Consider the following 26,040-nt stretch of genomic DNA (forward strand, 5'->3'; position numbering starts at 1 on the left):
GCTCGTTTGTGGTGTCACATTCTCGCTTGGTGTTGTGTCAGAGTGTAGATGAAAATAACAGATATTTGAGCACATGTATGCTTTGTGTTGCAACGTTTTAGCATGAATGACACAAAACGTAAAACATTTGGGAATTTAAATCATGGCGCCAAGCTGCTCTGTGGCATTCGTGGAAGATGCATAACATAGCTAGCTAGCTAGCTAGCGAGCTAACCGCACGCCGCAGTGGTAGAATTGGGCCAAGTAATTAAAACTAAATAACACACTGGGTAGGCGCTCAAGTTCTCATATTGTGGGGGATGAAGGACTCATTCCCGACTCTGAAGCGAATCACTCGGCACTAAGTTAGCCATGCCCAAAAAAAGAAGAAAAAAAACAGGAAAACTGAAATGGTGAAAATCATTTTAATGCTATATCTCTACAACTCAGCTCTACATATATGCTCATGTTTTTAATAATCATCTTCAAATGTGTGTTTAAATTTAGAAAGAAATCTCTGAATTCACGTCAGGGTCTTTAAATCTTTTCAGCTTGGCGCCAACGTGTGTTTGTACTAAAACTAAGAAGCTGTGTGTGCGCCGCTCCATTTTCAGCCTCCACTCGGTCTCTCAGCGGGAACGATCTGCTCCCCTTCCAGAATCCTCTGCCCTCAACTGGAGGCTTTTCCGTGACCTTTGGCCTCTTCGTCCTCTGTCCATTTGGCTCTCCCCCCAAAAGAAGTACAACATAACATGAAGAAGAAGAAAAAAAAAAGTCACGACTTAACTTTTCAAAGAAAGTTTGAATCGTGATGACTTCTGAAGAAAGTCATAATCACTGAAGGCTATTTAGAAGAATTCGCTTCTAAATGGTGAAAAACGGCGTCTTAAAAATGCAGTCGGTCAATTATGCTTGTTAGAGGAGGGCATATACACAGACATGCATGTGCACCAAATACACATGCGCACACACTTTGACTTGCCTCATTAAAACCCATCCAGCTAGCAGAACTCTGAGATGTGAATGCCTCCCTTGAGGAGCAGAACACGTTCGTTTCGAGAAAGGCGAAATATTCCACTTTTTTTTTTTTCTCCCTTTCCTTCCTTCTCCTCCTCACTTGCTTGTAATTACAGACATTGCTGGAATGCATGACCCCGAGAATAAGGCTGTGTCCTACGAGAGCCCACCAGACACATCACCATCTTCAGTCCGACTCTCCGCTGTGTGCACGCTCCCCCGTCGGAACGCCACCCACACCGGGCATGAGTGAGGTCGAGGCAGCGCCCCCATCACCAGAAGGAGCGACCCCCCCCCCCCCGGGGGACTTTACACTCTCTTCTAACAAGCCAAACTCCTGAGGCTGAGCGCAAAAGAAAAACAGCTACGATAGTAAGTGACTGAGAGCGTTGCACTGAGGCTTTGTCTCGTAGCAAACTGATTAAAACAAAGAAGAAAACCGAAAAAAAAAAAAAATATTCAAAGTTGGCAAGCTGGAGCGAGAGTGCAGCTTTCCAACTTTGCTCTCATCCAAATTGTTGAGCAATCAAACACAGGAGCTGAAGCGATCACGTGTGTGGAGTTTGCATGCAAAATAGTGAGTCCGTAAAGAAAAACGCTTCAGGCGAGCCGTGATTGGCTGTTACCTGAGCCCTCGAGCAACTGTGATGTCATTTTGGGTCGACAGAAGTGACAAAATGGCCGCCGACGGCTGCTTAATTCATCAGAATGTTATGTGTAGAGTCGTGAAGGCACGTCGAACATTTTATTGCAAAGAATTATTTTGGGCTTGACTTCGCCTTTACTCGCACATCATCAAAAATTAATGGAAGTCGAAAAAGTCCAATTTGGAGTTAAACCAAAAATTTACCATATTATAATTTTGGTTTTCCATTATATGAAACTCAATTGTAACACCCCGCACAGCCCCCAGTTGCTTGTCTTGTTCTTGTTTTTAGAGCATGCCTCATGCAAATACAGTAAATAAATAATCACGCTTAATCACACAAATTTGTTGCCGCGGTACCAGATTATGTGCGCTGTTGACAAAAATTGTAGTTTAAGTAATTTGTTGATTAGCATTAAACTTTTTTTTTTTTTAGGGAGGAGATGGAGACCTTGTGAGAGTAGAGAAAGTGCAAAGTAAGATTTGACTTGGAAATGGAATTGGAAGTTAGTGAAAGAGGCAACCAAACATTTTACTGCGTTACAGAAAAGAAAGACAGGAGAACCTCGCTAATTTGTGGGGAATTTGGGGGGGATAGAGGCCTGGCCGGGCCAACTCGTCTGTAGCAAAAAATTGCTTATCGCTGACCACAATATAAATTTTAAGGGTTTTTTTTTTCAACCCAAAAATTCATGAAAAAGATCAACTTCCAATGAGCATTTTTTTGGGATTGGCACCCAAAATCTTTTTTTAAAATGTTTTTATTTTTTAAAAACATAATTTTTATGCGGAACTTGAATTGTTTATAAACTGTGGTTGAGGACCACTGCCCAAATTGCAATTCAGTAGTAGACGATCCATTTTTGGTTCTGGCATTTAATAAAAAAATAAATAAATAAAATAAATTGACATTAGCAGAAAAGTTCTCCTCGTTTGTATTCACAATGCCAAAGACACACAAGTAGCCATCACATTTGTTTTTAGTTTGGACAAATCGCATCGCAAGAACTATTTCTATTTGCATTTACGACTCCCAGAATGTGCGTGGCAACATTGTCCCTTTGGAAATTGCATCGATTGATTGATCCACTTCCACATCTGTTCACATAAGAAATCAACTTTGTCTGTTTTTTGCACACGCAAACCTTCAGTAAAATGAAGCCCTGCGTCTTTCGGAGCCCACAATTCCAAGTCAGAGTGAATGGTCCTCCTCGAAAGTGACCTTCCAGTCAGATATCCACAACTTCCATCTTCCCAAGCCAAGGAGCCCGCCGAGCAACTCCCAGACCGGGTCATTAGCGCAGTGGTGTCACCAGACAGCAGATCACGGGCCAGAGAGGCGGCGAGAGAGGGGGACTCCTGGCACCGCGGTGGTTGCTGTGCGCTTTGACATTCAGGGCTGGCTGATCTATGGGGCTGGGGAGACAGTGCCCTTGCTCTGGGTCTTGGTGAGGGGAAGGTCCTGGCAACGTTCCCCCCGCTCGCTTACTTCATCATAAAACTCAGGTCACGAGACGTACGCGAGCCCGGCCGGCTTGCCGCATCACGACCTGAGCCGCAGGACTGCGACATTAATAGTCCTTTTAAAGCGGCGATATATAACCGTCATAAAACAACAATTACCCATGCGTGTGGCTAATGGGGAGAATAGCATCACTGGCATAGCCATGGCAAGCCCAGATAACCGACTTGTGGTCTAGGATGTTGGTGGACCAGCCGGAACCGCTCTTGCCTGAGCATTGCTGCCAACCTAAACGTTCGGAGTTATGTGCAATGCTTGTATGAAGTACTCAGGAAAAATAAAAAGCCAACATTGTGGTGTGGAGTACAGTCAACTGCCGATTCATGAACTCATCTACTTGCCAATATAATCAGTCAGAACCGAACACATGTTTTGCTTTAAAAAAAAAAATGTGTCAAACAAAATTTAAAAAAAGATATATATAAAATAAATAAATAAATAAATATTAGAGAGAGAGATTTTTTAACTAATAAATTGCAAAACAATTTCATAATTAATTGCGATTAATCAAATTTTTTAACTATTATTGTTTTATTTTTTTTATGCAGCTTATCACCGATATTTTCTAAATTGTAAAATTCACCAAATATGAAGTCGATTTTTTTGTATTGCATTTTCACTCGTCGGCACGTGGATGACTGGTTAGCATGATGGCCTCCCGATGCAGAGGTTGTGGGTTTGATTCCGGCTCCGGTCTTCCTGCGTGGGTTTTCTCCGGGTACTCCGGTTCCCTCCCACATTCCAAAAACAATGCATGGCAGGTTGATTTCACACTCTAAATTGCCTCTAGGTGTGAGTGTGAAGCGCGGATGGTTGTTCGTCTTTGTGTGCCCTGCGATTGGCTGGCAACCAGTTGAGCGGTACAGAAAATGGATTGATGGATGGATGGATTTTCACTCGTGAAGGCAGCGCTTCATCACCAAACACCCTAATTAAACTTTGTAAATCCACATATCCAATGCGGTACAAATACAAATTCGCCCACACGTCCACGTCGGTAACTCAGCTGAACATTTGTGGCGGTTTTGAGAAGCTCACGCCGGTAAAAGTGTTAGCTGCCGCTAATTTGTGCAAACGCAGCTGCTCTGTTTACCTTTTGGCTTTGACATGATAGTGCTTCTGTGTAGATCCTGCCGAGCTGCCAAGCGGTGGACAAAGAAATTAGTTGTGCGCGAGGTTATTATGTAAATTCAAATCGCGACGACGCAATTTGGCAACTTTCAGAAGGGCTCGCTGACTGACACATTTTCAGATATAGACATTTCCAGTACTTGGTGATTTCATTTCACTCTTGATGGGCAACCTAACTATTTGTATACAATGCCATTAACAACTCACATTTCCGTACAATATGTTGCGCACAACCATCAGTGAAAACATAACCTCCTTTGTTGAGCTCATTATTGTATCGCACAATATAGTTGTGTTCTTCACAAGTTGACATTAAACATGCAGAAAGATGTGCGGTTGGCACCCGGCGCCGTTTAACCACAACGGGACGGATTCACAGCGCGATCAAAAATCATTCTGCCGGTTTTTATGTCCTCTTCTGAAATGGCTTTGACCTCCACTGAAAATGGCCGCCACATGCCAAGAAAGACAATCCCCCCCGGGGGCGTTACCACAGTCCAGCATGGTCATAAAAGACACACACACACAAAAAAAAACATGCCAGAGTTAAAAAGAACTCCTGGCAGCGCCACATAAGAGCAACATTTTAACACATAAAAAAAAAATAAAAAGACGAAATTAAGCGACTCACAACGATTATGTTTGAGCTATTTTGTTATCAGCAGTATTGTGTAGAATTATAACAATTATGTAGCTTGAGTTTAAATTATGTCATGTCTTTGAATAAAGCGATGGAATATATGATATATTTTTGATCAGATTAAATTAATTAATTAAAAATTAGACATATTAATCGATTATTAAAATGATCATTAGATGCAGAACACAGACAACTTTTTGTCCTTATTTCGGCGTTTAGTCCAGTAATGTGATAATTGTTTTTCATTAAATGATACATTTTTATTTTTAATTAACAAAATAAATACACAAAAGTCTGTCAAGCGATTACATTTTTAAAACTAATTAATCGCAATTAATCACATTTTTATGTGATATAATATATATATATATATATATATATATATATATATATATATATATATATACATATTAAACTTTTTTTTTTTTTTTTAAAAATCAGACAAATTGCATCTTTTTTTTTTTTTTTTACTTTTTCTTTCTATTGACTTTAGTTTCTCAATTTCATGAAGGCACTATTTGTTTTCTCTCCTTCTCAGTGTTCCCCTTTGTAAATGTGGAACATGGGTAGTTAGTGACTACTAGAAACCCCCCCCCCCCCAATAAAGAGCTGGTGTGGAGAGTAATGAGCAGTAGTGCAAATGAGAGCAGCCATCTTCTCCTCATCAGCAGGTCCAATTTACTCCGGCACATTATCCCTTGCATGCCGGCAGCTGTGCCGAACGCTTTCCGTGAAGGCATGTTGGATAACACGGGCCCGGAAGGATTAGGGCTGACTTTCACTCCCGGTTGACGCCATGCGCGCATTATTCATCCTGGCCGCCTCCTCCTCCTCCTCCTCTTCTTCACCTTTTTCACTCCCACCAGCCCACTGACTCTGCGGCTCCCCCCGTGACTCACCCTGCACGTCCCTGACAGTTGCATAAACCCACGGAACCTCTCTCCGGACCACGGTGGCGGGAGCCAGCAGCCGGGACGGCGTTAATTAAAAGAAAAGGTTAACACACACGAGGCTAGCGGGAGGCACATTCGGGGGGGGGGGGGCTCCCTTGGTGGAGCATCTGCTCGGTTGCCTCCCTCGGAGACACCCCCACCTCTTCCTCCCCCACTAGGAAAACCAGGACCCGAGGACATTGGCCAGGGTGATTGCATCCAACTGGGATGTAAAAGGATGACCCTCAAACTAAAGAGGTTGCACCATGTGCTTGCACTCACCTGTCCGGCCAGCCCGGGCCTTCTTGGTTGGGAGCTGATTAGTGTGTCCCGGAGAAGGTCTCGCCTCCCTAAACACCGCCCACCCACACACACACACACACACACACACCTTCATTAGACAACGGGATGAGTGCCAGCTCCAAGTGTCATAAAGCAGAGGAGAAGCAGGAAGAAAAAGGTGTGCTTGAGAGAAGACATCACCAGAAAAGGCGCAAATACGAGGTCACCAAAGAGGAAGTTAAGGGGAGCAAGATCATCGCTATCGCCGCCGCCTGCCCCCTGCGTGACGTACAGGATCATTAAATGATGATGAATGATCACTTCTTTCTGCTCAGAAAAAAAAAACATTCACGCAGGGGAAATTGTTGGCCTAGTTAGCGTCATATACGAATACGGAATGTGGTCGGGATCAGGTAGGACGACAGTATGTGAAGACGGCTCACAAATAGCTGCAATGAGGAACGCAAAATCGTTTTAAAATTTGTCACTACCTGCCCCAAAAATGGGCGTCGGGCCAGACCGTTCCGCAAGTGGGACGGACTTCCCAGCTCTGCCATACACTCTTGAAATGCTGAGCCAGTTGTAACCCATCCATCCATCCATTATCTGTAAGACTATTTGGCGGGGTACACCCTGAACTGGTTGCCAGCCAATCGCAGGGCACACAAAGACACTCACACCTCGGGGCAATTTGGAGCGTCCAATCAACCTGCCATGCATGTTTTTGGAATGCGGGAGGAAACCGGAGTACCCGGAGAAAACCCACGCAGGCACGGGGAGAACATGCAAACTCCACACAGGAAGGCCGGAGCCGGAATCGAACCCACGACCTCTGCATTGTGAGGCCATCGTGCTAACCGGTCGCCATCGTGCCGCCTCTTCAGTCCACCCAAATCGAAGTCTTCAACCCAATCTGCTGGGTCAAAAATAATGCACCCAACGTTAGGTAAAAATATCAATCTGCTCAAAATCTACCAAGCGAGTGGGTTCAGAGAACACCTCGATATTTTTTTTTTTAGCGTGTAAAAGCCACAGTGCTCATTTTCAAGTCATTCCCGTAAATACACGCATGCTTTTTCTTGAGATAAACGAGAGGGAGTGGAAGCGTCTCCTCCCCCGGACTAAACAATCAGAGATAATTAAACATCTATCCTCAGAGAAGAAGTGCTCCCACTGGAAGGTTGTTTCGTTTAAGGGTGTTCTCAGCGGCTCCACTCACCAGGGACTCACCCCCCCCCGCACCCCCGTCGGAGGCTTTATATCTGTAACAAGCCTTTAATGTTCAAGTAAATAAAGCGCCTGATGAAGTCTGACAACAAGTTTGTCTTTCAGAGTAGAAATCAACAATTCGGAGTCAACATTTGTATTTAGCGCACCTCTACTTGCTGAGGGGAACAACACACACACACACACCCCCACACGCACACACACGACTTGCAGGAAAGTCTTAAGAGAATCGAGGAAGAGGAGGCGGCACTCAAAAGCCTCGGGTCCCATGCCATGTGACCTCCTTATTGTAACGAGAGCATTTCTCCTCCAAACTCTGACTGCTGAGGAGGAGGGGGAGGAAGGGGGGGGGATATTCTTCAGAGGAGCGTCTGCTGCTGGAAAACTCTGTGTTGAAGTCCCCGATGAAGTCCTGTCAGAGGGCTGACACGGAGCAACCAGGGACCCGAAGGCGGGGGGGGTTGGCGCTCCGGGTCTGGACACTGGCCTAGTTTTGCCCCGGCCCTGCACCACAAAACACTCCTCGTCGGCCGCACCTCATCTGTTCTTCACTGTCATCCTGACCTCATTGAACCAGCCAGCGACTCCTTCGACATCCCCGAAAGATCGCTTGCTGGCATTCGGCGTCATTTTTTGAAACAAAAACACGGAAGATGCTCCGCTCGACTTGGTGACAAAGTGGTCGGGTTTTCCGGTTAGAAAATGGTGGCAAGTCGAGTACAAAGTACAAAAACATTTCGGTAGATTTTTCAGCTATCTGGATTTTTAGTATTTAGTATTTTTCTGACGACTGGGCACTTTTGATTCCTGCATTCATGGCTGCGGCTCAGTTGATGGAGCAGGTTGCGCCGTGACCAAAGAAACTGAACCCTAATTTGCAAAAAAAAAAAAAAGAAAAATTATAATAATAATCCAGAACCTGTGGAGAGGATGGATTTTGCGGCTATCATGACTAGTTGTGCAAAAAAAAAATGTAAAAAATAAAATGAATAAATAAAAAGGTTTCTAGAGTGTGAAACAACCTCCATCATCTGGTTTATGCGAGCCATTTCATCACACGTATGCAAAATGTTTGGGTTAGGTTGTCTCTAGTGAAACAATGATGAGCCTGCCAGCTAAAGTCAGCCCGATAGCATGCTACAAATTTGAGGCTCAACAAAACTCATCTGTGCCTTTAATCCGAGTAACAGAAAAAAAATAATAATAACAATAATAATTAGCCTGTTAACTAAGTCCAAATGCAGGGCCTGGATTTTTTCAAAATGCTCATAAAAAAAAAATTTAAATGCAAAATCGGAGCCTTGCTGAATTTCCAAGTCTCATGTTAAAATGTAACTTACAGCCACCATTCTTTCATTTACGTTGCGTTCAAAGCTCTCTTGTCATGTTTGCATGAAGCACGCGTGTTGCACACATGCTACGCCGCCCAATCCTCTCTGACGTGCGGCTTCCCGACACTCTATGTGCGTGCACTTTTATCGAAATGCTCCGTATCGGGATGGCAGGGGTAAATGGTTCTAGTTTGTGCCTTGTTCAACAGCCGCGCCGTAGTTTGATGTGTCGGCAATCCCTTTGCTAGCCCAATAACTCGCTCACGCCAACACTGCTCTTTCATGCTGCCTCCTTTATTCTCATTCTTGGTGGGATTCCTCCAGAGATACATAGTGCGCCTCTTAATTTCCCCTGGGAAGCATGCGGGAAACAGACACTAGTGATTTTCCAGGGGATGAAACGCAGGGAAAACATTCGAATAGGATATCTGCGCCGCATGTACTGTTGCTGGGTCAGATAAGCAGTTAAGCGGGTACCATAACTTGTCACGAGCCCGTTTTTTTTTTTTTTGCACCCGGTGTTCGCGTTCCCTCCTTTGTCTTTCCAGCGACTCAGCACAGCTCCGCCAGAAAGAGAGAGAGAGCGCAAAAAGAGCGAGCACATACTCCTCAGGGGACCATGTGACCCGACGGGTTTGGTTTGTACACCCGTCACATACTTGTGAGGGGGGGATGAGGCGGATGGTTGCTCCTCTGAGGAGCAAAAGCTCCTGCCATGTTTACTGTCATGTTCCAAGGTATGGCAACGTGGCTTCAAACACATCAAACACATCTACGGGAATACTGATATTGGGAATGCCGTGGGGAAACGCACAAAAGGCGCGGAAAAAAGAAGAAAAAACACACACACACGCACACGTGCGTGCCCACGTCTGTGCCCCCGAGCATGCAGGAACCACACAGAAACAAATCCATAATTTAAAACAAGCAAGTTTGTTATCAAATAAAATGTAAAGACTTTCACAGAATGCTCACTCACAGTGCCGGATTTTAATCCGGGCACAATGATCGGAAAGTACACAATGTCCGTATTACGGCATCTAAAGTGCATAAAAGAAGCTGTCAAAACTCTTGTTTCCATGGCAACAATGCTAACAGTTGCGTGTATGGCAAACGAGACACAATGTGCTTTGTTCACGTTGTTGAGATGCAAACGTGATCGACAGCTACAAATTAAACGTTGACAACGCAACATTTTTTGGACACGCTTACCAGAAGAGGGACTAACAATGAGTGACTGGCGTCATTTTTTATTTTTTTCTTAACACCGGCCTGGCTGCCAGGTTTGCCAAATTACATGACACAGCTTCATTCTTCAGTGCAATGCTAACATTTTATTAGCTTTCTTTGCTAAATCCTTGCAGGTATGCAAGATGTTTACGACGGTATTGGTAAAATGAATGGAGTTTTTGACGTATAAACCCGTCAATGGGAGTGAATCAGTTTAATCATCACAAGCTACTGTAGTCCAAAGGATCTTATCAGACGCATTGATTAGGACTATGAATTCATGAAAGGAACCATATTTGGTAACATGAGTCACGCATTTAATCAAAGGGGCATTTTTTTTATGGGACAACACAACAATATTGAGGTGAATGCTGTGCTCTGGGCGTTCACGCAATCAGTCTTTGAAGATGGCTGCACTTGATTTATGGCGCACCCCCTAGATGGATTTGACTAGCAGAGCGACCGCGTGACGAAGGCGCCGTTTGTTTGCCGTGCCTCTGAAGGCGTGAAGACGAGGCCGCTCGTCTCCGACTCGCGGGGACGTTGGACTGGATTAGACGGCTGACAGCTGGGCCACCTCTCTGGAGGCTGCTGAGGCCCCCCCCCTCCACTTGCTGTCTGCCCGCCTGTGCACCAAGTGTCAATTTGAGCATGAAGGAAAGATGGAGCGAGCCAAGGAAGTGAGTAAGCGAGGGTCCGCTGGTGGTCCTAGGTGGATTGATATCAGTGGTGCATGTACACCGTTAGGCATCAGGAAACACACTCTTTATTGAGTAGACAAAGCACTCCTCCAAGGGTGTATGTCTTGACCTCTCTACTAGTTAGGGCTGTGATGATAATAGTGAGCACCGCATGCTATCGGGGAAGCATATTAAACAGGCTTCATTAGCTGACTCTTAAATGTAAGCCTTCCTATTAATTGTCCCATAATCAAAGCGCAATCTTTTCTTCGCCAAAATCAAAGCTTTTCAATAATGCAAAAAAAAAAAAAAAAAAAAGTCAAGCCTCGGGTGGTATCCTGTACAATTACACGCAATCAAGATAACAAACTAGTTCAAAAATCAACCACTCTCCCGTTTTACTTCTATTTGGGTTGATGGGAGATATAATTAAATGTGACTTCTCAAAGTGGTTGGATTGTTTCACAGCCTGACTTTCAACACGGACGCTAACTTCCACATGAGACGATTTGGATTGTGGCGTGCACAACAACAAGCGTCATTTACGCCAGTGTTAATATGACAAATGTTTGGCCCGGCCATATGAGAATGCTGCCTAATAGGTTCTCAGTGCTCCTGAGAGTGCATTGTGTTTTCCTGCGCTGTGCTGAAGACGTGGGCTGCGGGGCCGGGAGTGGACTTTATTAGTCCGCCATTTATTTTTATAAATGAGAAGACGAGGCTGCACGTGGGGGTGGAGGCCAGTATGCAAATGGCGACCCTCATTAAACAGCACCGCATTATCGGCGCGGCTCCCCCCGCCTTTGTTGTTTGCGTTACATTAACGAGGCGCAAGCATCCGAGGTAACTAATGGCAAGGTAATGATCAGAGCCTTCATGATAAAGTCATCACAAGCCTTGACATTTACTCATTTTTTTGAGGTCGTCATCCTCCACGTTCCACTCAAGAGGGTGTCATGTTTGAGTTGTAAACTTGCCATTTTACTGATAGACTTTTAGCTCCAAGTCCCGCCCTGTCGTATTGTCATATGGTGTTCCACAAGGTCCAATTTTGGGGCCCCTGCTATTTTCATTGTATTAGTTACCCCTCGGGCCATTTTTGGAACGCGCAGAATATGGATTTCATTAACAGGGCGACCAAGTGAAGTCTTTTCAGTTTTACAAAATGTGTTGTTTTATTTGCCTTTTTTGTGATGAACAACAAATGGAGTGATTTCTCACAGTGTTGACGTCTTGAAACTCTCCGCAGCAGGAAATGTTCATGCAATTCACATCCAGACTGCAAGTGAATGACACATGCTAATTTAACCATGGGCGGAGAAACTCAGAACAGTAGGGGGGGTTGGGGGGTCAGTATTTAAATTAGCTGAATTGTGACCTCTTAATTTGGCAAAATTCAGAAAGTCTCGTTCAAAGACATTTTCAGAAATGGGCAGATTATCAAAGAGTTATTTGGTTGTTTAATTTCACACTTGATGGCCAAGCAAGCCCTCCAGAGAGCCAACTATTTGTATAAAAACAAAGTCAATTTTCCATAATAGGTCCCCTATGAATGTTATAGTTGAAAAAGGGAGCACGTTAGTAAACGCTGTTGTTCACACACAGATATTAAAGAGTTAACCGCTGGGACCTTTTGAATTCAATAGCTAACCAAATCAGCAGCACGGAAACAGGCAATCGGACAGCAAGTCGTAAACACGTTGCGGTTGCTCCACAATGTTGTGTGTTTAGACACATTAGTCCTGTCTGCATATCTTCCTAACCGTGATTGTTTTGGGGGTTTTAAATTTTAAAGGGAATAGTTAAATTGTTGGAAAATAATAATGAAGTTGCTCAACTAGTCCAAGTCAGTGTCACCTAAAAAAAAGAACACATATTTAAAAAATTATTTCCCAACATAAATATATTTTTTAAAAGGATTTTTTCCTCAATTTCCATCATTTCAGACTACATTTTTGTTTCTTGGATGTAAAAGATTCTATGTCCCATTTACAATCACGGCATAATGTAAACAACCGAGCGGAAATGGAATCACCCTTGAGGGATTTCAAGAAAGTAAAATAAATCGAAATGATGTCATCAGAAGCATCGATGATCACGGAACCATCTTTGCTAACCCAAACAGCATCCAAAACAGATTTCACGATACTAAACACAATTTGTTGCACCCAACCTCGAATGTGGTGCTGTGCTCTCTAACAGGCAATATTGTTGCACACACAGCATTTTTATTTTTGGTGCCTCTTAACTTTTCCTGATGAAGTTGGGACGCTGCCGCCAGCCCGTTCTCTCCAGGGATTTTCAAGTGTGTGTGAGTATAAAGATGTCTATCTGGACGGCTTTGGTGAAAATGAGGAGATTAACCCCACATAACTAGCAGACATCTTCCGGTTGATCTCAGCATCATTAGCCCGCATTAATAACCCGTGAAATGTGTTTTTTTTTTTCCTTCCCCCCACTATCATCTTAATTACATGACATCTGAGTTGGCCATCTTAACGACGACTCTTTGCTTTGAGACACGGAAGTGTGTGTTTTTAAGTCGACACACACACACTCACACACACCCACCTTATCCAAAAAGGACTGTCTTTGGCCATTAGAGAGACAGATTGACAGGAGTGTAGAATAAATCTTCATGGCAGTGAGTCAGAAATATAAATAGAGCAGCTAAGATAGATTTGTCTGCCGTGTTGATGAAGTTACCTTTGGGGGTGACGGCTGGAGTGGGGGACGATGGCGATGGGGTGGGGGGGCGTACTACCTTTTTAGTAATGAGGACAACTGCAGACTGTGTGGTCTCTCCTGATGAAAAATGATAGTTTGGTAGGTGCCACACAGGAAGGACTTGCTGGAAGACGACCGTGGGCTTGATTTGGGGGAGAAGTAGCCCCACCTGGTGGCTGCATGTGGAGGAAACAATGTGGGGAAACTTTTCGGTTACAGAGGTCTGTCTCCTAGCCAATAAGCATTAATAATTAAAAAAAAAATCAAAATGAATTCATAACCATTACAAAATATCCAACATTATATACACAAAATGATGAAAGGTACTACAAATCAGAATAAAAAAATGAAAAGTTAGTTTAAACCTTTTTATTATCATTATTATTATTATTACGTGGTCAACAGCAAATGTTAATCAGAGATTTGATGTCGATTTGAAAAAATGTCGTGAAATGTCACATCATTTATCTGAGACATTTTCATCTTTTGTTTGACCTATAAAATCTTGCGCAACACGGATGTGATGCAATTTATAAAAATGGAATTAAAAAAAATATCCATCTGTTGCTGAACCTAACCGTGAAATCATAAATATTCCAAAATATTAGGGTCGGACGATATGGCAGTCAATATGATCATTTATTTTTTTTTCTTTCGATTGGAAGACACAAGGAAGAGGGCTGACGAGAACAGGTGGACACACAAAAAAAAAAACTAACAAGACAGACAAGGACAAAGGGAGACAGGGGGAACAAGACAAAACTAAATCTAATCAAAAACACAGATCATGACAATTAAATGATAATGGATGGATGAATATTACCATCAGTGTTGTAATATGAAAGTTATAAGGATTTACTGGAGCTGAAACAACTCCATTAAAGATGACTTACTTTCATTTGATCAATAAACGGTGGGAGGTGGAGGGGGGGGGGTAGGCAGGTAGGCACCGAAGAAGCGAAATGCTCTATTAGCGGTTTTTATCATCAAAGCAAACGCAGTGCTAATTAAGCTAGCAGCACCCAGTCAGGGCGGGCCACCGGAGGCTGATAACGGCTCGGGGTTGGTCGGTGATTGCGCGCGCACGCACACACGCACACGCACAGGCAGACACACTCTCCATGCCACCTCATTGGACAAGTAACATGGCGCAGATGAACGTTTCTTTGTCCTTTTCTTCTCCTTTCTCGTTTGAAAGCTGGCGTCCAATTACAGCTCTATTGCTAATCAATGTGAGACGTTAGGTGAGACGTATGAATCTAACTCCGCCGTACGGCTCGTTAACAGGGGGGGGCGCCACTGGGGACGAGTGAGCGGAGCAAACAACGAGACGCTTGCGCTAAACAATGGAGACCAAAAAAAAACACCATTATCACGTTCGCAAAGCTGATTCATGGGACGATTTAGCATTTTATTGACAGAGACGATAATAATTGTTTGTTTGCACCTGGCTTACTGTTTCGAATCTACGTCGGTAGATGCAAATGAAATCTCTAAAGCGCTACATTGCGCCATGTCAAACTAACCTACCCAAGGCCTTCAGAATCAAGTGCTTAAACTCAAGTAGCAATGGAACTGTTTTTTTCTTCAACTTCACCTCAAAGAGCAAAGATAGCTGGTTCACAATGATGGAAGCATTTTTGCATTCTCTGATTGGTTGGTCAGAGAAATCCAAGTTTGACTAGCAAAGCTATGAAAAACCGTTTTGGCTAATTTGCATCTTTGATTTGAGTATTATGTATTCTGTTTATCTTTTCATGCTGTCAGATAAATATTGATTCTGAACTTTACAGTCCTGTGCTATTATTTTGCATTTTTGTATCGTGTAGTCCCTATAACTGGATTCTAGTATTATAAGGTGGATTCCCAAATGCAAATACATGGCCCGCTACTGAAATGACAGCAAACTCAATATCGATTTGTCACACAGTGCTTCAAATTGTCGTGTTTTGGTAGGGTGGTTCAGTCTCTTGCAAATGCTGAGTGCAGATTTATTACTTTTTGTTCGAACAGGAGCAGAGCGAGGGCATGCGCAAGACGTTCATTTTTCATAAAAGGGACAATTAAGTAGACTGCTTGTCCAACGCAATTTTATTGTATTATTTTGATCATTGTGCAGGCACTGAGACGAGCCTGGATGTCATATTTCATTCATAAATATGACAACAGCGGATGAATCATTGCAGGAATCAGTTCAGTCAACGCATTACTTTCGTTATTATTATCAAATCAGCGGGGGGGGGGCTAAACCTCGAATGCTAATGTGATCTCAAATCCACTAGACATATATAAGGCACATGAAATGATGTAAACAAGCACGATTGACGTTATACACCAGGCCAATTTACGTCAGCTAATGCTAATATTAGCGCAATGCCATCCGCCTCTCATGGGTACACATTAGAAAAGACACACACAAAAAAAATATTTTCAAACACCAACACCTTTGATGGGTCATGAATCTCTTAACAGCACCCACCCTTTAATTCCTGAACAACCTGCTCACGGTGTGGGTCACTCTCACCCTGCCAAAGCCAAGAGCCCTCCACCCTGACAATCTCTCAACAGATTTGCACTTATCAAGATGAACGGTAATTTTGGTCTGAAAAGAAAAAGTAAGAAATTCCCTTGTCTGTTGCCACCCTGCCAAAACACTGACAATTCTCCTGTAACACACACACATCACTTCCTTTTCCACACAGATGTCGCCATGCGAGATAGGAGTGTTCCACATTTCAAGGAAAGCAAGAGGAGTTGCTTTGATTGGCAGTGAATGAAGTCGGCTGTGTTCACACCCACAACGGCGCACGTCAACTCAGTCTAACTTCAGTGCAGATTTCGGGACGGGGCATGAAAATAGAGCCCAACTACTTAACCTTTAAGTCCATTACCTTAATGCTAATTTGTCCTTATTAAAATACACATCACAAAAATGTTTGTTGTCTTTTTTTTGTTGTTGTTGTGAAGGCTGGTACAGATTCTTATTGCCATTCATTTCAAACAGCTTTGTGTGTTGTCTTCCGTTCTTTCCAGCAGCGCTTCGCAATCTCGGCTCAAGTGATTATTTGCTATTTACAGCGACTAAACAAGCAAAGAGCACCAGAGGTGTTTGTCAAATATCGGCGAGTCGAGAAGTTCCTGTGTACATTTTTAATTGAGGATGTCGTTATTGTGCCCCGAAAAGCCTCGCTCGCAAAGTGCACACGCAGGCGTTTGTAAACGCGAGCTCGCTACAGACAGGGACCATCTGAAGAAAACTCGCAGGCCCTTTGATGTCTTTGGGAAACGGGCATAATGCATGTGTAATTAATAAGCCATTTGCATATGATGAACTAGGGCACTTAGTAAATGTTCTTGGGATACAAATACCTGAGGAAAACAATAACAGCAGAGAACATTAAAAAAAAAAGGGGGTGTCTAAGCACTGCAAAAAAAGGAGACAAATCTACAGCCTGCTACGGATTAGAAATACATTAGTAGCTAATTATGCGCTAATTGCCAATATTTTACCAGGTGTTTGTACTTAACTGGTGGTAATGCCCTCCTGGAACAAGCTCATCAGAGGTATTCTCCGCTGACTCTCTCGGCCCTTGGTGATTAGGATGCAACAAGACGGCCTTGTGGATGGTCAAAAAAAAAAAAAAAAGAAGTATGATGATGCTAATGATGGGGCTAATGCTAATGACGATGATATGGAGCATAATGACCAGACGAGTCGGCTAATTCAAAGATGGGGGAGAAAAAAAATGTTTCACGGAGCTAAGAGTATTTTTATTGAGATTTTTCGGTGAGACTTTTATAGATGATTAACAGAAGACGAACATAAATGAAGATGTTTTATTTTATTGTAGTTATTCTACTGTAATAAGACATTTGTTTTGTGTTGCACTTTTCGAGGCAGTCAACAGAATTATATACAGGAGATCAGGGGTGGGCAAACTTTTTGATTTGCGGGTAAACGACAAAGCCCACTTTGAAGCTTGTACATCTCCATGCGTAACCATTTTTTGCGTTTTATTTAATTCTTTTTTTTTTTTTAATGTCGGCGATTGTAGCTAGTTATTGTTATGACGACAATGCATAAAAGCCATTCATAGTTTATGACAAGCTGTGTATTTTATGTTCCGTATTGCACCCTTGTGAGTGTTTTCTTAATTGCATGTTCCTGTTGAGTACACTTTATTTTCCACATCCTGTACAGCACTGACACTCGGGGGCCACAACATTAGGTACACCAATTTAATCCAATCCAATCCAAACGTTTTGTTTTGGGTCCATTTTCGGTCTAAAATTATAATCTAGAGTATGTAACGGTGTTATTATGAATACATACTATTTTATGCCTGATTTGCACATGCAAGCTTTCTTTTTATAGTTTTTTATGTGCATTTGAAGAAGCATTTTGGAAGGTGCTATGTAGAAAATAAATATTTTTTGGTGCACAACATATAGAAACAGACATTTGATTTGTCTTGTTCAGGAAATGGAATGATTTTTCTCAAATTTACATTTTTTTGGTTGATGATTGACAATATTCATCATTTTTGGTGATAAATATTCACTGGATAGGGAAATTTGTGAAGCCCAGAGTTCAAAGCAAACATTGTGCATCAGCACTTAGTTGTTATGCTGCACGCAAATAAACTGCCAACAGAAGTGCAGTCAGCGCCAAGTTTAAATATTTTTAAATCCGGATTCGAAGCCATGCTCTTTTCCCATATGCATCAAAAACATTGATGAGGTTTCACAAGCAGATCAGGTAAGGGAAATCTCTAACACACCCCACACCACAGGATAATCACTCAGGATAATCTCCACCGATAGAGCCGTCTTAAAATCGGCCCTTTACTGACATTGATCGCAAGTGAGGGAAAAACAGCTCAAATTTGAACCTAAAGAGTTGCTGAGTGTTTTACGCGAGGTCTCGTTGAGATTTTTGCGTGCTTTCGCCGCCAGCTCGTCGTCACGTCATCCCAATGCAGATCGTCAAAGGATTGCATCACACACGTCTTTTACCTCATGTGCCTCTACCTTTCGTTTACTCTTTTCCCCAGCAGCTCCCTCAGCATAGTTCGACCTTGACAGAGTTGCTTTGGGGAGCTTTTTTTTTTTTTTTCCTACTTCCCCGAACATAAGAGTCGCACTTTCCCATAATCCTCCGGGAGCGCTGAGGTGAGAGCTGTGGCCCACTAGAGCACTCGGAGTGGCTGGCAGCGGATCAAAAGCAAAGCGGGTTCCCGAGCTCATTCCAATTATAACAGCACACACTATCGAGTACAAATACAAACAGCACGTAAGTGATAGCGCCGGTGGCCTGCAGGAGGGCTGCCAAAGAGCAGGCGGCATGCTAATCAGGATACTCTCGCCACGGGCTAGTCGGGGAATAGCCTCTCATCTCACCAATTCCCAGCCAGGCCGGCCAAAGAGGGGGAAAAAATTCCCAATGGGTACAATCCAAGGACAAAATATAAAAGCAACGATCTACTCTACCTTTGTGCTTCAAAGTAACAAAGTAAAATAAAGTAAAACTACTCTCCTTTGAAGACGCTGATACTTTATGGAGGAAGAATAGGGTTGGCAGAGTGAAACAGTGACACCTAGTGGTGATTTAAATATATTGTCAAAATGAATAACGCCTGCATCCTCATCAACTTTGTTCAATTGTACGGTACAAGTGATTTACAGACGTGTCATTTCGATAAGATTAATTCGGCAACAATAAATCATTGATATTCAACACCCTAGTAATGCAAGTCAAACCTAAAGAAAAATATTAATTAAAAATACAAACAAAAAGGCCCTATTGCTCTTTTAATTATATCGATTTATAATTATAATTTTATGTGAGGCTAATCAAGCCGCGGCTCACGTTGACCTACTATTTATTTTTTGTCATATTGAATATACAACAAGCAATAAAAGGTGTTAATCATTAGAATATCGCTCAAAGCAAGAAGGCCAAACACTAGAAGTTCCTGCATCCTACTCACTGGCACTCTTTTTGAGAAAATAAATAATAAAAAAATTAATCACAAAAATTCCAAAGCACAGACAACACAAAGATGGTAAATTTGGATCCTTAATTGTGGTTACGCACATGTGAAGAAAATGTGGGCAAAACACCAAGCAAAAGCTTTTCGGATGTAAGTGAGACGTCTGGAGTGTTCTAACACACCCCTCCCTCGTATGGATAGCACCCTCGGAGCTTGGCGACTCTCCAGAGCCACGCCGGGGCAGCGGAGCTACAGCGGGAGCTCGGGTGAAAAGCACACATTGTGCACGGCGGGACCTCACCAGTGGAGGCCTGCAGGCACAACTCTCAAGGACGTGCAGAACTGGGGCAGAGAACTTCCAAGCTTCCAACTGGCAGGGTGGAGCCATGCACACAGTGTGTGTGAATTTGTGTGAGTATATATGTGGGGCGTACTGGCTGAAAGTTCTGTGCAATCGTCCAGGAAACACATAAGGACAATTTAGAAAAGCACTTAAATCATATTTTGAGGACACTGGTGGTTCTAAAATGATCTACTGTATTGTTCCAGCAAATAGGTTCCATTGCTACATTATTTCTGTTGTCAATGAGCCAATTCTGTGATGGTTCCGGTAAGAACTGGAAAAAGGTTTAACTGACATCTGTAAATTCATTAATAATAGTAAACTATAAAAATAAAAAAAAACATTTATTTATTGACATTGGGGGCTTAGTTCAGAATTGGAGTTATGTGCTCCCGCCTGCAAGTTCCAGTTAGGATGCGAGCAGCAGTATTTTGGAACAACTGGAGACGTTTGATGGAGGACTGGCTGACTCCAAAATAAAATGCATGACAGTAATCCAGCCGAGATGGCTTTTATCGTCATTAGCATTGTGGGCAAACTGAAGCCTATCCCTGCTGACTTTGGGCGAGAGGCGGGGTAGACCCTGAATTGGCCGCCTGTCAATTTCAGAGCTCATATACTCATGTAAACAAACACATTAGAGCGTTCACTACAATGGAAATTGCAGCCAACGAGAGCGCCTCGTTATGATTCTATGTAAAGCATACAATGGCGGGCCGTCAAGGCCCTCTCTGCTGGCCTAACATAATCAAGAAATCTGAATCATATTCTTGACATTGATGTCATATGATATCCTAGTGCCGTATAGTGAGAGTTTTTGTCCAAATCAGAATTCAACTGGCTTGTGTTGCCAGGCAGATTTCACGATAACAGTAACACGCACTATTTGTCCGAGGCCTTCAGATACGAAAGCGTAATGCCCGAGATCGTGAATTGTTGCAAGTTGATACTTTGTTGAAGCACGACAGGAACTAAAAAAAGTATTTTGTGGTTTTTAAATTGCACCGAGACGCTGATGCTGGACGAGGCACTGCGAGCATCAGTCCTTCCCCCTCTTTGTCTTCTAGTCTACTGTGGCTCAGGTTTACTGCGCTTCTCACATCAGGGGGAAAAGGAACCACACCGATGTGAGATGGACTACCCCCAACCAAACCTTAGCACATCGACCCGCGCCGCCATCCTGGGCCTCTAATGGAAGCCCCCGGGCATCCAGACGCCTCCTCAACTCGGACACGGGCGTCAAGTAGCGCGCTCCTCATCACCGGACGCAGCAGGCCGCACCGTCCTCTTTATCTCTCGCTGGGACGGGCTTTTTGGGAACACTGCAGGCACACGTGACCAAATGAGCGCGTTCTAATTTGATGGCTCGGATTAAGGCTCCACCAGACGCCGGGGAGAATCAATGGCTTTATTTCCCTAAAACACCGACGTGGCGAGAAGCAGCCCGCGGGGTGCTTTTAATGCCCCCACAGTTCCAGTGGCGAGCGGGCCGTATTGATTGCGCCCATGTGCAGCTACGTGCATCTTGCGGGGATGGATCTATTTGTGTCACTCTGGGCTGGGATGGGGGGGCGCCACCGGTGGGGTAGAGAGCTCAGCCAATGGAGGATGCCAAAAACATCAAAACAGCCATGTTTACAGATTACCCAAAGGGAAAGCAAATTACAACAATTATGCAGGCTGTGGGAATACTGATATAAGCGTACCTGCTAGTTCACCCGGAGACTTGTCTTTATGAGGCGAGAACACACACAAAACAGCACACTCAATTTGATTTGATGGCTAAAGCCTCTGCAAACGATGGGATTTAAACAAAGGGGCGAACATGGGATGCATGCAAAACAAGTTGAGGTTGTCAGCCCGGAGAAATCTTTTTGTTGTTGTCTGGCACGCGTCACAGGTAGTCTGCATTTAAAAGATGAATTTGTAATCCGTTCGGAAGTTTTGAGCGAGAATCTAAACTGAGTCGGAAAACACAATTGAAGATGAGAAACAGAGCAAGAGGAAAGAAAACGGAGGAATGGACGGTAATTACATTTAACGTCACAAAACCTTGATATGCCACATCAAGTTACTTCTCCATTGCAGAAATTCCACGACAAAATCTAATTTGATCGGTACACAAACACTCAAATTCACGGTGGTTCTTCTACCACTAGCTTGCGGGTTTAATATTAGCATAATGCGAACGAGACAATTAGCATCTTGACATGTGTCAAGAATCCAACGTAACGAAAAAAAACTTTTCAAAATTAAGCAATTTTCAGTCATGAAGAATAAATAAACCGGAAGCACTGCGAGTCTTCTCTTTCATCTGTTCGGCCCCGTCCAAAGTCGCCCATGGACCAGTACCGGGCCGTGACCCAGTGGTTGGGGACCACTGCTGTAGAGCATTGGACGCACCCAAATTCAGTCCAAGGACCCACTAGCTGCTTTAGCGACAAGCCGCTAACAACAAGTAAATTGGCACTGGGTCTGTTTTAGACACACACCCCCAAAAATCTGAGGTGATAGAAATGCTTTATCTCAGGAATTTAGCATCAAATTGCACTCCATGTTTACAGCACCTCTTCTAACATATTAAATGTATTCAGAAATAAATCATGAAAACGACTTGATAGGATCTTTAAGACACCTGCGAAATATTTTCAATTGTGCTAAAAAAAAAATGTAAAAATGCTTATCTCCTATAAGTAGCCGAATATGGTTACCTGTGTAAAGCTCAATAGAATAAGAAGAAAAATAACACGAGGAAATAAAATGACACATTTGAACACAAAAGCAAACTCCCAGTAATTACATGACAATGGCAATTAATCATTCTATGTAAACATTCGGCAATTTGCAGCACAGACAAGCCATTTACCCTCGTGGCATTGCTATCGGCGCCAGCTATAGGAAGGAAGAGTCTTATCCAGAAATCACAGGCCTTTGTTTGCTACAGCGGTGACATATTCATGACTGGGGCCATAATAGTCAGATTCCTGTTCTAGCCCCCAGGGAGAGCGCAGAAAATGGTGTCACATCCAATTACCGTGGCACGCTGTAGCACTAAATCAAAACGTGTGCAGCGATCGCCGGAAATCATAGGTGCGCACACACACACAGACAGATTCTGGTTTTTAGGTAGCGATGGGGACCACGCTGAACATCACTTAAGGGCCTTTCATTGACAAATGCAGGAAAAAGCGACAGTTCATTTTAATGTAGACAGAATACAGTGGAAAGTTTGAACGTGAACACACCAAAACAGGAATTCAAATGTGGACTTCAATCAAAGAATTTCAGATGATTGAGTGTTTTCCCAAACCTTTTAAGGAACATACCTCCAAGAGAGTCTGCCAAGGAAGTCATTAATCAAATCATGACAAAATAACTTTAATTTTTTTTTCTCCATGTTAAAATGAAATCTTATTCCACTATAAAATTACATTGTAGAAAAAGAAAATCACTTCCACTTCAGTCTGTAAAATGAAAAAAAAGTAAGTGCAGTACACACACACACACATACACATACATATATATATATATATATATATATATATATACATACATATATATATATATATATATATATATATATGATTATAAACCTGCGCACCTTTCTGTGGATGCAGCGAACCAACGAAGGGAGCAAAATGACACCATGATCATAGCTGGCAGACAAGACGTGATCTCTCTCTTTCACTCTTTCTCCCATTTTTTCCTCACCCCCCCCCCCCCCTCATAGCCATGTTCTGTGTGTGACAGAAAGCCTTTGGGGAGGTATAAGAGGTAGTTATGGGGGGAATGCAGCAGCCTCCACAGTTTAATTGGAGATGTGTCACACTAAATAAATGGTGCAAAAACAAGCGCTGACTGGAGGCTTGAGGGGGGGTGGGGGGCCCTCGGGATGCTGCCTGTTTTATTGGGCAGGAGCTTTGCACCGCTCCGGGGTGAAACGGGGCTATCCGCTGCTAAGATGCTGGAGAAATATTATACAGAAAGACACGCAGTACTCGGTGAGTGTTGGACGACCTAGCTTCTCTTGAAAGGTCCGTTTTGAAAATGGCCTCGCAAGTGTATCTGCAATTAAATCCACACTTTTCCTTCTGCATAGCGCTGCCCGCTCACAAGAGAATATCCAATCACAAAACGCGTTCATCACCTTCAGCGAGAAGGCTCACTGTAACCAACTCGTGATCTGATTGGTTATCGCAACTGTCTATCAACGGTAAAAGCCCCCTTGAGACACAGAAGAGACACCCGCACGATTGTATCTGAAGGCCTCGGATGAATAGTGCGTGCTACTGGTATTATGAAATCTGCCTGGCAACACGAGCTAGCTGAATTCTAATTGGATAAAAACTCTAACCTAAAAATTCAACACTAGGATATAATATGACATCAATGTGAAGAATATGATCAGAATTTCTTGATTATGTTAGGACAGCAGAGAAGGCTTTGACCGCTCACCACTGCCATTTACACGCACTCAAGCTCACACTCCAAGTTTTAATCACAATGGGCATCCAGTTAGTTATCAAGTCAAACTGCTTCTCTCGTTCCAATTCATAACGGACACCGATACTAGCTTCCTAGCTTGAAAAACACCTACTTATTGCAAAACACATTTGTCACCATTGGGTGGGACAAACCGTTTCAGAGGCAAAAATGAAGTGTTACTCAGATAAATTGCTAAAGAGAGACATTGACATATTACTCAAGAGCAAGCCAAGTCAACATTTTACACATACCTGTGAGAAAATGCGTTCCGTAAACCCGATGATGGAGCTTTGGGTTCCCAGTCTGTCCCTTTAGACGCAGCTACTACATCAGCAGGCAGGCTTGTGATCTTCATAAAATATACATCCTCACCCACGTTTCGTTGGATTCCTTGATGTGCGCATAGCATGATTTATTCTGTTGTAGGAGTGGCAACAGGTGGACACTCGGCTTAATGACGCAACTTCCACCTTATTGTGTGGCTTTCAAGTACTTTTTTTGTCCTTGTAGATGCTAGCTAGCTCTATTGCTAGCGCAACAGACAGCTCAATCCGCGCATGCAGACCCCCCCCCCCCCCCCCAAAATGAAGCATTTAAGGATCGGTGTTTGTTGATCTATTTGCTAGCTTGTTGATATGTTGAATGTTAGCATGATAACGAGTACCTCCAAGTTAAAACTTAAGACAAAAATGAAATAATAAAGGCTTGAAAATAAAAGATTAGAATACCATTTTTTTTACTGCCCACTGGCATTTTATTGGTGCCACAAGTTATAGCTTACCTTCCACGAAGAGTTCAGAACATACAAGGACGCGCAGGTATCGGCTGTTTTGTAAAAGCCAATCTCCATCTTTATCCGTGACAGATTTTCTGTTCATTCGCCACGGTGCAAAATTGTCACCGGTAAACGGTGAAACTACAATTTGACCTTCCCGCCAGTATTGTTGCACCCAAAGACTGCACAGTGCTTGATGCAATGCTTTCAGAACATCTCTATTCTAGCTGCTGTATCTTTTCATCTTGTGGTATCGATATGCAATTACAAAGCTTTTATGATTCGCATCATGTCTAGCCGCACGCAAAGCTATAAATGGAAAAAAAACCGATCTTCATTGGGGCAGTATTTTGGGTTATTGACTGTTTGTTCCGTTTTAGGAGGATTCAGAAGAGGATATCTCACTAATAGTGAGTCGCCTTGGCACCACCTCGTCCTCCCCAAATGGCCTCAGACAGTCACAGGAGGAGTGACTTTGTGTAACCCCGGCACCGTCTGCGAGGGCACAGCTGAGGGCAGCAGCTGCCAGGCTGAACTGGGAGTGGTGGGGGGGGGGGGGGGGGAGCATCCACCATCCTCACCAGCTCTGCCAAGCCACAAGGCCGGCGGGTGGGGTGGGTGCATGTGTGTGGGGGGGGAGCCCCAGTGGCAGCTGGGCAGGGTGGAGCTGCCAGCTGTGGAGCAGCAGGATGACGGTGGTGGTGACTGTGAGGTGCCGCAAAAAAAAAAATCGGAGCAGCAAAAGTGGCATCAGAATATATTTTTTGTAAGTGGACCAAAAATAAAATTACCACACTGCGATCACGAGTATGGAACACACATCTGGCGTAGCATCTGTAACACTTCCCCCAGTGTGACAGGTAGTCCCTCTCTTTCTCTGGAGGGAGCAGGAAGGTAATTCTGGGGCTAAATCTGGACACAGCAGACAAGCAGCCGAGCAGGGCCAGGTCATTAGTGCTGAGGACATGAAGGCAAAACAATTAGATCACATCATTTCAGGGAGTCATTTGATAATACGAAGGGGAAAAAAATGGTGTGATTTCAGGAGAATAAAATCAAAATATCATGATGGTTTGAGGGGGTAACTTCGTTTTGAGAGT

The 26,040-nt window shown here is 43.4% G+C and overlaps 1 long non-coding RNA gene across 1 annotated transcript; it reads right to left on the reverse strand.

Annotated features, from left to right (window-relative positions):
- Nucleotides 1-390: 390 nt before the first annotated feature.
- Nucleotides 391-24,720, reverse strand: LOC148326374 (uncharacterized). Its single transcript, XR_015846177.1, has 4 exons — nucleotides 24,417-24,720; nucleotides 13,324-13,520; nucleotides 6,150-6,217; nucleotides 391-704 (listed from the first exon to the last, which is right to left on the reverse strand). It is a non-coding gene; the product is annotated as an uncharacterized LOC148326374 (long non-coding RNA).
- Nucleotides 24,721-26,040: the final 1,320 nt, after the last annotated feature.

Source organism: Idiotropiscis lumnitzeri, chromosome 12, assembly GCF_059441095.1.
Source record: "Idiotropiscis lumnitzeri isolate Australia: NSW breed Sydney's pygmy pipehorse chromosome 12, RoL_Ilum_1.0, whole genome shotgun sequence".
In the NCBI taxonomy this organism is placed as follows: domain Eukaryota; kingdom Metazoa; phylum Chordata; class Actinopteri; order Syngnathiformes; family Syngnathidae; genus Idiotropiscis; species Idiotropiscis lumnitzeri.